Source organism: Rutidosis leptorrhynchoides, chromosome 5 (genome assembly GCF_046630445.1).
Source record: "Rutidosis leptorrhynchoides isolate AG116_Rl617_1_P2 chromosome 5, CSIRO_AGI_Rlap_v1, whole genome shotgun sequence".
Lineage (NCBI taxonomy): Eukaryota > Viridiplantae > Streptophyta > Magnoliopsida > Asterales > Asteraceae > Rutidosis > Rutidosis leptorrhynchoides.
The window spans coordinates 335082073-335091337 of NC_092337.1; the positions used below are offsets into that span (position 1 = coordinate 335082073).

The 9265-nt window shown below is 37.2% G+C and overlaps 1 non-coding gene across 1 annotated transcript; it reads left to right on the plus strand.

The window, feature by feature from the left end:
• The first annotated feature begins 8167 nt into the window (after positions 1–8167).
• On the plus strand, positions 8168–8274 carry LOC139850844 (small nucleolar RNA R71). The gene has a single exon (XR_011760222.1). It is a non-coding gene; the product is annotated as a small nucleolar RNA R71 (small nucleolar RNA).
• Positions 8275–9265: the final 991 nt, after the last annotated feature.

The following is a 9265-nucleotide window of genomic DNA, read 5'->3' on the forward strand; positions in this document are numbered from 1 at the left end:
CCGAAGGCGGCCAACATCTGTCGGTGTCGGCCTGGCGTAATCACGGCTAGGTATCCGTCGGGAGTGCGTCGGTAGGGAGTGCGCCAGTGATTACGAAAAGGACCTTCCCCGAACTCCGCGGGGATCTCCATACCACCAATGCGAGCCAGTTGCCTCGGGGGTCTAGAAGAAGACGCTGGGGCAGGTGCACTAGAGCTAGCTCCGGAAGTGGAAGCGCCGGGATCGCCAGTGGGTGTCGGGGCTGGAATATCGGCAGCAGCAGCAGCAGCAGCAGGTGTAGCAGTAGGTGGGACAACGGGGTCTGAGCCTGTACTGCCCGGGATGCCAGCAGGTGGAACGTCCGACATCTGAACAAGGAAAAATAAATTTTTCCATGTCAGTAAGTCATAAAGCACGCAAATAATTGGCCAATAGTTCAAATCATGTGTAACAGTAACTAGCATGGCAATAACAGCAAATCGTATGAAAGTAGCATGCAATCGAAAGCAAATAATAGCATGCAGTAGTGAAAACATGTAGTAGCATACGGCATATAGCAGTAAAGGTAAGCAGCAACATGTAGTAAACACAGCGGAAACAAGTAAACTAGCAAGTTGTAGATTAGTCCTATTAGTGAATCCTACTCGGGTCGGTCTTAGACTCACTAATGCATCCTAATTCCCTACAACCAAGGCTCTGATACCAAATGTGACGCCCCGAAATAAATCATCATGTACGGACCATCATCAACAGGATCATTACAAGATTAAGTACTATATGCGTTTTCAAAACAGAGTTTGCATTCATTAATAAAAGTGACGTCATAACAAACGTCGCATGTTTTACAATCCAAAAGTAAGCTTCACTAAGTAGAAGCATTAAATAAGTGTACGTGACCACAAAGGTCGTTACATAATATAGTTCCAAAAGTATGTAAGTTTGAATGCAAGATAAGTAGTCATGCGATAACGACTCTAAGCAGCGGGTTCTACAGCACGACTAGTATGATAGCGGAAGCGACCTCAAGCACCTGAGAAATACACGCTTAAAAAGGTCAACACAAAGGTTGGTGAGCTATAGTTTAAGTATAACAGTAATGTAAGAAGGCCACGAGATTTCGGTGCTACAACGAGCGTTTCAAAAGTGTGTAAAAGTATATGCTTAACCGCGGGCACCCGGTAACTAACTTAACGTTTATGTACCCCCTGAAAGTGCACTTGGCAAATGCGTATAACCTCGAAGTATTAAACACTCGTTAAATGCTAGCGCGACTAGCCCGAGTGGGGATGTCAAACCCTATGGATCCATATCTAAGATTCGCGTTCACGGTTCAAAAACCAATGATTAAACGTTACCGAGCTAAAGGGAATGTTTCTGCCGTTATATAACCCACACATATATAAAGTTTAAGTACTCGTGCCTATTATGTAAAACATAAAATGCGCATGTATTCTCAGTTCCCAAAATAAGTTAAAGTAAAAAGGGAAAGCTATAACTCACAATGATACGTAGCGGTAAAAATAGTAGTAATGTAGAGTCGGGAAAGTGTGCAAGTAATCGGTCCAAAAGTCCTCAACCTAAGTCAAATAGTACTAAGTCAGTAGCTTGTCTTAAAAGGTTTATAAGTATGTAAATAAGGTCATAAGGGTCATCATCAAACATCATCAAACGAAAGGTATAAGTATGTTTTGTGCATAAAGGAAGTTTTAAAACGAAGGCTGACTTCGGTCAGTCACCACGGTCTCTATACCTACTGAAATAAGGTGAGACCAGTGGCCATGGCTCCGTATATGAGTCCCTTAAGTGTGGTAAAAATCTCAGAAGCAAAATCGTCTTAGTTTGACCGTGGCGACGGTTTAAGTGCGAGTAGGTCAGAATTTTCTGCACAACGTTAGAGGACCTAGTGACGATCGGAGGGCCATAAATCCTAAACCGTAACTCGTATTAAGACGAGTCCTAAACGAAAAATTATCTACTCGAACAGAGCTAACTGAATATCACAGTTAAAGTAGCTCAGGTGTTTAGGTCTGACGAAGAAAACAGTAAACAGAAAACAGAAACAGAAAACTAGAAAAGTAAATGGACTTAGTGACGCTCGGAGGGCCATAGACTCTAAACCGTAACTCGTATGAAGACAAGTCTTATATGAAAAGTTATCTACTCGAAAAGTTCTATCCAAAAATAAAGGTTAGATCAGCCCAGACCTACTGGTCTGTTACGGATTCAGCTGATCAGAAAGTTTGGACAGAACAGTAAGTTTAAGTGAGTTCCGGTGGTCTTGGTGCTTGATGCTCATCATGGTTCTCATCCTTGGTGCATATAGCTTCAAGTGTACAACTCATGGATGTGTTTACATCATCTTAACCAAGTCTTGACCATCATAACTCAAATGCAAGTCTATGTAAAGTCATTAAGTTAAATCATAAGTACTAGCACTTGAATCTTTACTTTAGTGAAACCATAAGTTACAAAACTTTGATTATCAACTAGTAGAGTGTAATTAGGGTGCAAGAATGAAAGTGATAAACTAAATAAACAAGTAACAAGTTCATGAGTTTCATACCTTTAAAGATTCAAGCCTAGGTCTTGATCTTTAGAAAGTAAACTTTTAAGTTCACTAACATGAATGCATGTATGATTTTTAGAACTTATGAACTTTAAATCTTTGAAACACTAATTGTAGAACCATAAACTATAGAGTTTAGATCCTTGCATGTTCTTGAATAACAAGATAATATGAAGAACAAACTAGGAAGTTTGGTTCTTGCAACAAGTAAGTAAACATTAACTAAGAACATGTAACAAAATAACATCAATGAACAAGTAACTAAACAACAAAAAGAATCAAGTAAAAGAGTGATGATGATGGTGGTTTTTAGGAGAGAAAAAGGAGAGGAAATATGCCTTGTTACTTACTAAGTAGAGAGAAAAATGATAGAAAGAGAAGTATCAAAGTGAAGTGTGTGTAGAAGTGGGATGAATGCAAGTAATAAGTATCAAAAAAAAAAAAAATTGAATCTTCCCCCTCCCCATACAAAGGGGACGGTTTTTGGGCCATCCATGGGGTGGTCAACATGCATTATTCTTGCATTGAAGTGTGGTGTTTGTGTGGAATGGGAAAAGCTAAGTGCATGAGGGAATATTGCTAGCATGCTTGTAAGAAATTGTCTTCCACCTAATTAATTATTCCATATTTATTATTTACTAGCAATTAGCATAACATGGGCTCCTAGTAGTCCATCATGGGAGGTAGAGTGGACTCATTAGTCTACTAACATTAATAAGGCCCAAGTTCCATTACTTAACAAATAAATCCAACAAGAGCCCAATTAATTAACTAGTAGCCATAATTAATTAAAATGATTAATAAGATTAATCATGAATGTAAATAATATTCTAAAATATTATTCGAGTAATGTAAGCATGTCACAAAGACGTTTCGGGCATTAAAGAATCAAGTACGGTTAATCATGGCAACAAGTAAATGTAATAACATACATTCGTTTAATCACAAGTATTAATAATAATAATTATTAATAAATAAAAGTTGAAAAAATCCAGGGTCGTTACATTTAAAGTATGAGAAACCCTTGAACTAATTACTTGTTTAATTAACTTGTTTCTTTATTTTATACACTTTAATTTCATGTAGTTAGTTTAGATGGTCAAGTACTACAAGTTAGTCTTGATCTCATATCTCTTGAACAAATCAAGTTAACCTTGGAAGTTCAAGAACACACAAACAAGTTTTCTTTAAATGTAACTTTGGATCTAGACTTTTGAGTCTTGGATCTTCAAGATCAAACTAAGAACTATGTTCTACCACTTATGATCTTGATTAGTTAGTTTACTTTCAAGTTTGTAACTTGTTATTAGCTTTAAAGTCCATGTATGTGTTAGATCTAAGACTTTGATGCAACTTTGGTTCATCAAACTTCATACAACTCTTAAGTAAGTTGTGCTTCATGTCTTAGACTTGCACATGGGTTATGATGGTAAAGACTTGGTTAAGATGATGTAGATACATCAATGAGTTGTACACTTGAAGCTATATGCATCAAGGATGAGAACCATGATGAACATCAAGCACCAAGACCACCGGAACCCTTTTAAACTCACTGTTCTGTCCAAAACCTACTGAACTGATGCTTCTGGAACAGAACAGTAGACCTAGACAGTTCTAACCTTGATTTTTAGATAGAACTTTTCGAGTAGATAACTTTTCATATAGGACTCGTCTTAATCCAAGTTACGGTTTAGGATTTATGGCCCTCCGATCGTTACTATGTCCTTTAACGTTGTGCAGAAATTTCTGACCTACTCGCACTTAGACCGTCGCCACGGTTAAACCAAGACAAGTTTGCTTCTGTAAATTTTACCACACTTAAGGGACTCATAGACGGAGCCATGGCCACTGGTCTCACCTTAATTCAGTAAGGGTAGAGGCCGTGGTGACTGATCGAATCAGCCTTTGTTTTAAACTACTTTCATAAACGAAACTTACTTTACGCCTTTTGTTTGATGATGAATGATGATGACCCTTAAGACCTTAATTACATACTTTTAAACCTATTAAGACGATTTACTGACTTAGTACTATTTGACTTAGGTTGAGGACTTCGGACCATTTACTTGCACACCTTTCCCGACTACTACTTTACCGCTACATATCATTGTGAGTTATAGCATTCCCTTTTTACTTTAACTTATTTTGGGAACTGAGAATACATGCGGATTTTATGTTTTACATACTAGGCACGAGTACTTAAACTTTATATATGTGTGGGTTATATAACTGCAGAAACATTCCCTTTAGCTCGGTAACGTTTAATCATTGGTTTATGAACCGGTGAACGCGAATCTTAGATATGGATCCATAGGGTTTGACATCCCCACTTGGGCTAGTCGCGCTAGCAGTCAACGAGTGTTTAATACTTCGTAAACATACGCACTCTCCAAGTGTACTTTCAGGGGGTATTTTAAACGTTAAGTTAGTTACCAAGTGCCCACGGTTAACATATACTTTATCATACTATTTTGAAACGCTCTTTGTAGCACTAAAATCTCGTGGCCTACCTTACATACTGTTATACTTAAACTATAGCTCACCAACCGTTGTGTTGACGTTTTTAAGCATGTATTTCTCAGGTGCTTGAGGTTGCTTCCGCTGTGTACTAGTCGTGCTGTAGAACCCGCTGCTTAGAGTTGTTATAACATGACTACTTATCTTGCATTCAAACTTATTTACTTTTGAAACTATGTTATGTAACGACCTTTGGGGTCACGTACACTTATTTATTGCTTCTACTTAGCAAAGCATGTTTTTGGAATGTAAAACATTTGATGTCGGTTATGACATCACCTTTTTATCATGAATGCAACTTCTTTGATTACAGCATATAGTACTTAACCTTGTAATGATCCTGTTGTTGATGATTCGTACACGATGGTTTTGTACGGGGCATCACATAAGTACTAGATTTGATTGTTCGCATCTAATAAGCATTCGTTCAAGATTAGCTAGACATGTTTCAAATGTATCACCGAAGACTGAAAAGTCATCCATCAAAACTTCCATGCATTCTTCTATCATGTCATGAAAAATCGCCATCATACACCTTTGAAAGGTTGCAGGGGCGTTGCAAAGTCCAAATGGCATGCGTTTGTAAGCAAAAGTACCATAAGGGCACGTGAATGTGGTTTTCTCTTGATCTTCGGGTGCTATTGGAATTTGAAAATATCCGGAAAATCCAACTAGAAAACAATAGTAACTATTTCCGGCTAATCTTTCCAACATTTGATCAATGAAAGGTAAGGGAAAGTGATCTTTTCTGGTGGCGTCATTTAATTTTCTATAATCAATACACACACGCCATCCTGTTACAGTTCTAGTAGGAATAAGCTCATTTTTTTCATTTGTAATGACAGTCATGCCACCCTTCTTAGGTACGCATTGGACTGGGCTTACCCATGGACTATCAGAGATTGGATAAATTAGACCTGCATCTAGCAGTTTAATAATCTCTTTCATAACTACATCTTGCATATTAGGATTTAGTCTTCGTTGGCGTTGCACATACGTTTTATGACCTTCTTCCATAAGGATTTTATGTGTGCAATACGAAGGACTTATTCCTTTAATATCATGAATCTTCCATGCAATGGCTGGTTTATGAGCTTTCAACACAGAAATGAGTTGTGATTTCTCATTTTCAGTAAGAGAAGACGATATTATTATAGGTAATTCAGATTCACCATGTAAATAAGTGTATTTCAAATGGTTTGGAAGTGGCTTTAACTCTAATTTCGGAGGTTCTTCTATCGATGATTTGTATCGATATCTGTCTTCTTCTTTTCGCATTTGAATTTCTTCTGTTATTGGTTCATATCCATTAGCTATAAGTGTAGCTAACATTTTAGCTTCATCAATTAGTTCATTACCTTCTCCTAAAGAACATTCTCCTGTTCCTTGTAATTCTGGAAATTCTTCTAATAATTCTGCATGTGCATCTATAGTTTGAATATAATAACATGTATCATCTGCAGATTGCAGTTGTTGCATTGCTCTATCAACTGAAAAGGTAACACTCTCATCCTCTATACTTAGGGTCAGTTTCTTACCGAACACGTCTATCATTGCTTTAGCCGTATTTAAGAATGGTCTTCTTAATATGAGAGGAACTTGAGAATCTTCTTCCATGTCCAGAACAGCAAAATCTATTGGAAATACTAAAGTACCAACTTTAACTAGCATGTTCTCCATTATCCCTCTAGGATATTTTATTGATCGATCGGCTAGTTGTATGCTTATTCTTGTTGGTTTCAATTCTCCAAGGTTTAGTTTAGCATATAGTGAATACAGCATTAGATTTATACTAGCACCTAAATCTGTCAATGCTTCTATTGAACTAAGACTACCCAGAAAACATGGAATTGTGAAACTTCCTGGATCAGATAATTTTTCTGGTATCTTATTCAACAGCACTGCTGAACAATTAGCATTCATGGTAACAGCCGAGAGTTCTTCCATTTTCTTTCTATTTGAGATTAGATCTTTCAAGAATTTAGCATATCTAGGCATTCCTGAAATCACATCAATGAAAGGAAGATTTACATTTATCTGTTTAAACATATCCAAGAATTTGGATTGCTCGGCTTCAAGTTTCTCTTTCTTCATTTTACTCGGGTAAGGAAGTGGTGGTTGGTATGGTTTAACATAAGGTTTAGCCTTAACTGTGTTATCTTCATTAACCTTTTCAACTACCGATTCTTTTTCCTTATCTTGATTAGGTTGGGGTTCTTGTGGAGTAGGAATAGCTTCATTAGAAGTTACAGGTATTTCAGGTGGTTTAAGCGTTGTACCACTTCTTGTGGTAATGGCTTTAGCTGTTTCATTACGGGGGTTAGCATTTGTATCACTAGGTAGACTTCCCGGTTTTCTTTCACCTATTAACCTTGCTAGGTTACTTACTTCTTGTTCCAGATTTTGAATAGAAGCTTGTTGATTTCTAAATGCTTGAGCATTTTGTTCATTAGTTTGTTTCTGAGATGTGAAAAATTGCGTTTGAGTTTCAACTAGCTTCGTCATCATATCTTCTAAATTCGGATTTTTATCATCGGTTTGTTGTGGTGGTTTGTTTTGGAAATTAGGTCTTTGCTGATTGTAAGTATTATTGGATACTTGTTGATTGCTAGGACCTTGTTGATTGTTGTATGGAATATTTCGGTTATAATTCTGGTTTTGATTGTAAATCGGTCTTGGCGGTTGATAATTATTCTGATAATTATTTCCAGGTCTTTGGTTTATGTATGAAATATTCTCTCTTTGTTCTATTGTTAATTCAATACTGAGACAATCTTTTGTCAAATGTGGTCCTCCACACTGCTCACAACTAATTCGTATTGAGTGAATACTTTAGTCATCTTTTCCATTCGTCTCTCGACAGCATCTATCTTTGCGGAAATGGAATCTAAGTCATGGCTAGAATCGGCTCTAGCTGCTTTAGATGATCTAACGATATCTTTTTCTTGGTGCCACTCATGTGAGTGGGAAGCAGTGTTATCAATAATTTTGTAAGCATCAATTTCGGTTTTCTTCATAATAGAACCACCAGCTGCTATATCTATGTCTTTCCTTGTAGTGATGTCGCATCCTTGGTAGAATATTTGTACTATTTGACAGGTGTCTAAACCATGTTGCGGACATCCTCTTAACAACTTTTCAAATCTTGTCCACGCCTCATATAGAGTTTCATTTGGCTTCTGTGTAAATGTAACAATTTCTGCTTGAAGTCTTACGGCTTTAGATGCCGGAAAGAATTGTTTAAGAAATTTTTCAACTAAAACGTCCCATGTATCAATCGCCCCTTCAGGTAACGATTCCAACCAATATTTGGCTTCTCCCTTTAAAGTCCAGGGAAATAACATGAGATATATCTGTTCATCCTCCACTTTTCGGATTTTAAATAGTGTGCAGATCCTATTAAAGGTACGTAGATGTTCATTTGGATCTTCCTTCGGCGCACCATTAAATTGGCATTGATTAGTCACCATGTGTAGAATTTGTCCTTTGATTTCATAATCTGGCGCATTAATGTCTGGATGAGTAATTGCGTGACCTTGGCCAGTGCGTTTAGCTCTCATTCGGTCTTCCATACTTAAAGGTTCCAGATTCTCCATAATTGAATTTGTTGAATCGGAATCACTAGAGGATTCTGATTTAATGGTTCGTTCCTCAACAATCTCTGTTTGAATGATTGGTGGTTCCGGAGGAAAGTTTAGTGGTTCAGGATCTATGAATCGTCCCTGAATATTCTCCGGATTCTCAATTGTGAGGTCGGGTTCAAAAAATGGATTATCGGAAATTTGAACTGGAGTACTTGGTCGACTGGATGACGATTCTAAAGAAAAATCAACGGCAGTAATATTTGCTAAATGTCTTGATCTAGTTACAGGTGGTGAACGTACAAAAGGTGGTGAACGTCTTGCTCGGTGCATTCACTGAATATCCTATTAGTTTTTAAAAGGAAAGAAAAATTATAATAAGTTATCCAATCAATAGACTTTTCTGATTTTGCCCACGTTTCGAATAGCCAAAAGATGCAGCAGAGGGGCAGGATTCGTTTGGTCTCAATATAATTGAGGACTGTTTGGCTCCAATAACCCGGTCCACGTACAAATCCAACTATTACTACGAACCAGAAAATTTTGATGTCTATCAATTTAACCACTTAAAATAAATTTTCGTAATTTTAAGAAATTTAGATAAGAAGTAGAATAAAAATCT